Below are 6,556 nucleotides of genomic sequence, written 5' to 3' on the forward strand. Positions count from 1 at the left end.
AAAAACTGGTATTACGCTGCAGGAGTCAATTCGAGGTCAGTGACTGGAGAGTTATATTAAAAATAAATAAATTGAGGTAAAATTTTTAGGAAGAAACCCTGTGCCTATGTACGTCTGAAGATCCAGGCTTGACTTCTGCTCTTGATGAATCCGATTCGGGAAAGGACGTATAACACCCATCACACATCTGTTTCAAACCCAGCCTGTCTCTAAAATTACACATCTCTTTACAAATAAACATCAAGTATTAACAGCTAAAAGATGCCATGGGGATAAGCTCCAAAGTCTGCTGTTTTCACAGAGACATATTTTAAGGCATCATTTTTAATCTTGGAACTTTAAGAACATCTTCTTTGCTTTAACTGGTTTTATGTCTCCATTTTCATCTTCTTCGTAACTGGCAGGATCTCTCTTCTTGGCAAACTGTTTTCCAGTCGTCCCCACCAGGGTCTCACATCTTCTAGCCATTGCCTCATCTGACACATCATCTTCATCTTCATCTTCTTTTGTTTTTAGCATTCATTTGAAACATCAGTTTCTCAACTTTGGGATTAAATCCTCTGAATGACATTCTTACATAGAGAAGATCTCCACATAACAAGAAACTCTGCTCTCTTTCTCTTTATGCTCTGGCAAATCCAAGTACCAGGGCTCTTCACTGATGATCTTCTTTTCTTCCTCTCCTAGTTGTTTCTTGGTTTCTGAGTTCAATCCCCTTTGTATGAACTTCCTGAGCAGCAGGTTCTTGGACAACTTGGTCTTGTGCTCAGCCGCTATGCTGGCCTTGCCTGCCACGAGCCTCATCTACCAGCCCCTTGCCTTGAGTCTTCGAGGAAACTTCAGACTTAGACTTTTGAGCAACACTAGAAGAGTTAAGACTTTGGGGGTTTTTGGTGATGGAATAAATGCATTTTACATCTTGCAAATGAATAAGACCTTTGGGAGTCAGGAGTGGAATGCATTAGTTTGGACTTGAATGTCCCCCATAGGCCCATGTGTTTAAAGACCTGGTCCCCATCACAGTGCTAATGGGAGCTGGTGAAAGCTTTGATAAGTGGAGCTTCTTTACTGGGAACATGCCCTTGAAGAAGACCGTTATGATTCTACTCTGTCTTCTTACCTTTTTTTGCTTCTTGACCCATGAGGTGAGTGAAGAATTTTGTTCTGTCATGCTCCTACTATCATGTGCTGCCTTGCCACACACCCAGTGCAATGGGGCCAAACAGTCATGTACTGGGACCCTCAAAACTGTGAGCCACCAGGTGCAGTGGCATATGCCTATAATTCCAGTGGATTGGGAGGCTGAGCCAGGAGGATTGGAAGTTCAAAGCTAGCCTTAACAATTAAGCAAGGCCCTAAGCAGCTCAGTGAGAACTTGTCCCTAAATAAAATATAAAAAGGGGCTGGGTCCTGCAATCTGTACATGTGGGAAAAATAAGAATTCATACCCCATTTGAATCAAATGTATGATATATGATATGTCAAGATCATTGTAATGTTTTGAGCAACTAATAAAAAAAGGGGGGGGGGCTGGGGATGTTGCTCAGTGGTTAAGTGCCCCTAGGTTCAATCCCTGGTACCAAAAACAAAACAAAACTTGTGAACCCAAACAATCTTTTTCTCTTTATAAGTTGATTATCTCAGGTATTCTGTCATAGTAACAGAAAATTGCCTAATATGTAAAACACTAGGGCTTCTTTGTTTCAAAAAAGCATCATTCTCTTAGTTGATAAATAGTTATCAAACATTTATAGATAACATCAGAAATTTTAAAATCTGAGCAATTTAAAGTGTCATGGAGTATTTTATGCTAGAAACATTAAAATAAGATAGCAAAATACTTTTTAAGGACTTCAGTGGGTACAAAAATGAGTCAGACATAAATTCTGACTTCATGAAATTTAGAGTTTTCCAGAAGAGCCAAGTCATGGCTACTGAAGAGTAGCACATTTTTGTTGCTTATTTTAGCTGTTCAATATATGAATCCTCTGGTAAATACCAGAATTCTCCTGTTATGTGAGTCTTTCTGGGAGGCAGAGTCTTGCCACCTGCTATGAAAGTCGAGGAGTCAGAACTCTGCCATTTTGACTGTGGGCACATAATCTAGGATGAGACAAATGTTTGTGTCCACCAAGACTATGAATCTTGAACAAGTGATGAAAGATAAAGAATTGGGAGAAGAGATTGCATTGGTTTCTAGACCCAATGTAAGCATAGGGATATGGCATTATTAAAAGTGGTATCATCTTTGGTCTATGCTTCTGTACAGTTGACAGATTACCCTGCCCAACTTTTAGCCTTCCATCATTCTGTGAGTCTCCATCACGTATATGTGTATTTGAAGAAATATAGTATCATTTATAAGTCCCTTCAGAGGGATACAGCTGGCCTTCACAAAACAGAGATCGTCTTCATGTAAGGAGCTCAGGGAAGCCTTCACTGAGATGTAGCATTTATACTGGGTCACATGACATAGGGTTTGCATTTGGGGAGCCTTGAGGATGGGTGGAAAGGAGTGCGTGTTCAATTTAGAAGAAATGGCATGAGCAATGACAAGGAGACAAATGGGCAAGGTATTCGTGAGACTAGGAAGTCTAGGATGCTAGATTTAAGGCTTTGAGAATATAAGTAACTTCAAAGATGAGTTAGGGAAATTGTTCCAAAGCTAGAGCCTTCTGCCTTCCTCCCTCCACTTCTGCTCCCTTGTTTTCTTGAAGGATTGGTGTTTTTTTAATCGGTAAATTTTATTCATGCATGTGTGAACATTTTGTTCTTATTTCTTTGGGAAATTTCATCACTGCTACATTTATTACAGGTCTGAACAGTGTTTGGGATTCCACTTAAACATGATGAAGTGAGGGAGGGTCATCTGAGGATTCTTTGGCAGATGCAAATCTCCACAGATTATGAAAAGTATTTCTTCCAGTTATCTCTTTATGTGATTGAAATTTGCCTAAAGTAAAAACAAATTGTTTCTTGTAGCTTATTCCAGACAGTTTTTAAAAGATATTGACTGTTTTGTGTTTTTACAAAATAAGACTCTGCTTAGACAGATTTCTTTTCACTTAAATCTTTTATTAATATTTTTGGTTTTTTTATGGCTTCTCTGTTCCTTTGTCACCTGCACCCTCATGTGCATACCATGGTTCTGCTTGTGCTGATGACTTGCAATCTGTCTGGTTTATCTTAATTGCCAAAAGGTACAAAGCAATTATAACATTTTACCTGCTGGGATTGCTTGAAATTGCTTGAACCAAGGAAATAGGTACAAGAGCTGAGTTGTCAAGGCCAACAAAATGTGTAGGCAGTATTGATAACATTTATGTCACCTACCATGGGCCCAATCCAAATTAAAGAACCAACATATAGAAAGGGCCAAGGAAAATCATAAGTGTACAAACTTCAACTCAGTAAACAATTTCATCTTTCTTGGCCAACTTAGAATATTTGAAATGCAAAGAGAAAGTGTTACAGACTTTCTGAAAAGCTTTTCCCAAGGATTTCTGGGGAAATAGTAGAGGAAAATTCATAACTTTGATAAGATAAATCGCAACTTCTGGTACCTGTAGAGAAAGGAAGCTATTGTCATGTTTGAAAATGCAGCCACCACAGCATTAAGGTGCTGTAGCTTCCACAAGTGTGGTGACTGGTCTCCATAAGGGTTTTGAAAGGGTGAACTCTCAGATCATATACATTGTCTCTATCCTTCCTACATCTCCTGGTTGGGGTTGGGAAGACATTGTTGTGTTTTAAAAAATGTCCAATATAAAATTTAACATTTCAACCCCTTAAGAGTATGTAACTCAGTGTCATTAAGTACAATCACATTGGTGTGCAACCATCACCACTATATTCAGAATTTTTTCATCATGCCAAGCTGAAACTTTATTCCCATTAAATGCTAACTTCCCATTTCTCCCCACTATGTTTTGAATGTACTTTGTCCCTGCCAAAACTTAGGTCAAAATTTAAATGATTAAGTAATGGTATTGAGAGCTAGTAGGGCCTATAAGAGGTTATTAGATTTTTTAAGAGGGATTAATGCTTTTACTTAGAAATGAGTTTTTGCTCTCATAGGACTGGACTAGCTAACTTGAGAGCAGGTTTTCATAAAGCAAGGTCCCCTCATCTCTTGTTTTGTCTCTCACACCTGCATACCTCCTCTTTATACATGCTTGCTTCTCCTTTCCCATCTCTGCCATGTTTTGACACAGCATCATATCTCCACCAAAAGCTGAGCAGTTGCTGGTGCCTTGCTCTTGGACCAGAGCTCTGAGCTAAATAAACATCTTTTCTTTGTAAAATTTCTAGCCCTAGGTATTAAGAAAAATGAACTAAACACACTCTTTTTCCCCAGCCCCTGATAACCTCTATTCTCCTTTCTGATTCTAAGGATTTGACTATTCTATATATCTTATATAAGTGGAATCATACTATATTTGTCCTTTGGTTTCTGGCTTATTTTACTAACATAATGCCATAGTTCTTAGATGATATAAAATTTCTTTCCTTTTTGAGGTTGAATAATATTCTACTGTATGTATATGCTACATTTCATTATGCATTCATTTGTTGATGGACATTTGGTAGTTTCTACCTTCTGATTATTGTGCATAATGCTAATATGAACATTGGTATACAAATATCTGTTTGAATTTCTGCTTTCAGATCTTTGGGGAGTATAACCAGAGTGGAATTACTGGGTTATATATGTTTGAGAAACTGCCAATTGAAACTGTCTTTCATACCAAGTGAACCATTTCACATTTTCACCAGCAGTGTTCAAGGTTTCTGATATCTCTATGTCCTTACCAACATCTATTATTTCCTGTTTTGTATGTGGATTGATAGATAGATAGATAGATAGATAGATAGATAGATAGATAGATAGATAGATAAAGATATATGCAATACCCATCCGATGGGTATGAAATGATAGCTCATTGTGGTTTTGGTTTGCATTGTCCTAATGAAAAATGCCATTTGACATCTTTTCATGCCTATTGATCACGAGAATATCTTCTTTGGAGAAATGTCTAGTCAGGTCTTTTGCCTGTTTTTGAACTATCTATCCTGGGAAAATGTTTTAAAATTTTGACCTTGGACATTTTTAAATCATTCCATTTTCTAAAGTCAATGGTCACTACTATTAGTCATATTTACTTATTTCCAAGTGAAAAAATTTCACTTTAAACTTAATTGAACTTTGTATACTGATATCTTCTACTCAAATAATTGTGAACTTTACTAATTCTTGGACAAAGCAGATATTCCTAAAAACAATAAGTAGAAGAGTTGTTTTAGTTGCATTTAAAAGATCAATTGGATATATATCACTTATTTGCTTTATCTTGTAAAATTTTTATATTGAGTTGTTTATAAAATATGAGATTTTTCGAGAGTAATTTCATATTTATCTCTCTTGGGTTTTTTTAGTTATACATAACAGTAGAATCCATTTGATATAATTATACAGGCACGAAATATATCTTATTCTAATTAGGACCCCATTCTTGTGGATGTACACAATGGTGAGATTCACTGTGATGTATTCATATATGTACACAGGAAAATTATGTAAGATTCATTCCACTATCTTTCCTTTGTTTATCTCCCCTCCTTTCCCTTCATTCCCCTTTGTCTAATCTACTGAATTTTTATTCCCCCTCTGCCCCTTTATTGTGGGTTAGCTTCCACATATCAGCAAAAACATTCTACCTTTGGTTTTTTTGGGATTGGCTTATTTCACTTAGCATCGTAGTCTCAACTTTAGAGTTATTTTAAGTTTTTAGTTTTGAACTGAGAATAAGTTCAGATAGGTGTTAACTGGTTCATTCAGAAATTTCTATGGTTTTCTAATCTAAAGAAGTTCAGGGGATGCAGACGAACCCCATGATTGTTATGATTTTAACTTGAAAAGTGGATGACATTTGTAAGCATAGACCATAAGATAAGCAGCTTCCATGCCCACACACTCCCACCATGATGTGCTTGCTTCTTTCCCACTAGCTTTTGGGCCAACCAGCCATGGTTGAAAGCTCCAAGACAACACTAGTTTGTTATGTTGTTATGTTATATATTTATTTATTTCCACTTTCCTCCATTGGAATTGTAACTTCATTAGGGCACTAGGGACCTTTCTCTGTCTTATTTTTATCCCTGGTGACTAGTAAAGTGTCTAACAGAAGAGTTACTAAGCATATATTTGGTGAATAAACAAATGAATGGAAAATCTTGAAACTGAAAAAGAAATTTAAAGACTTCCTCCCCTCGCTTGGTATTATAATTTTAAGTAAAACTCTGTATATTAGGTTTCTAGGACTTGTGTAACAAAGGACCACAAAATGAGTGCCTAAAACAATGGAAATTTATTCTCCTACAGTTCTATAGGTCAGAAGTAAAAAATAAAGGTGTAAACAGGGTTGGTGCTTTGCTCTGACAGAGAATCTGTTCAATCTCTCACTCTTGGCTTCTCGTTATGGCTAACCATACTTGGTGTTACTTGGCTTGAAGATGCATCAGTACAATTTCTGCTTCCATTTTCACATGCTGTTCT

General features: G+C 36.9%; 1 pseudogene across 1 annotated transcript; it reads right to left on the reverse strand.

Annotated features, from left to right (window-relative positions):
• Positions 1-324: 324 nt before the first annotated feature.
• Positions 325-804, reverse strand: LOC308633486 (M-phase phosphoprotein 6-like; annotated as a pseudogene). Its single transcript has one exon. The product of its transcript is annotated as an M-phase phosphoprotein 6-like (transcript).
• Between the last annotated feature and the right edge of the window lie 5,752 nt (positions 805-6,556).

This window comes from Spermophilus citellus, assembly GCF_964194105.1.
Source record: "Spermophilus citellus genome assembly, chromosome: 14".
NCBI classification, from domain to species: domain Eukaryota; kingdom Metazoa; phylum Chordata; class Mammalia; order Rodentia; family Sciuridae; genus Spermophilus; species Spermophilus citellus.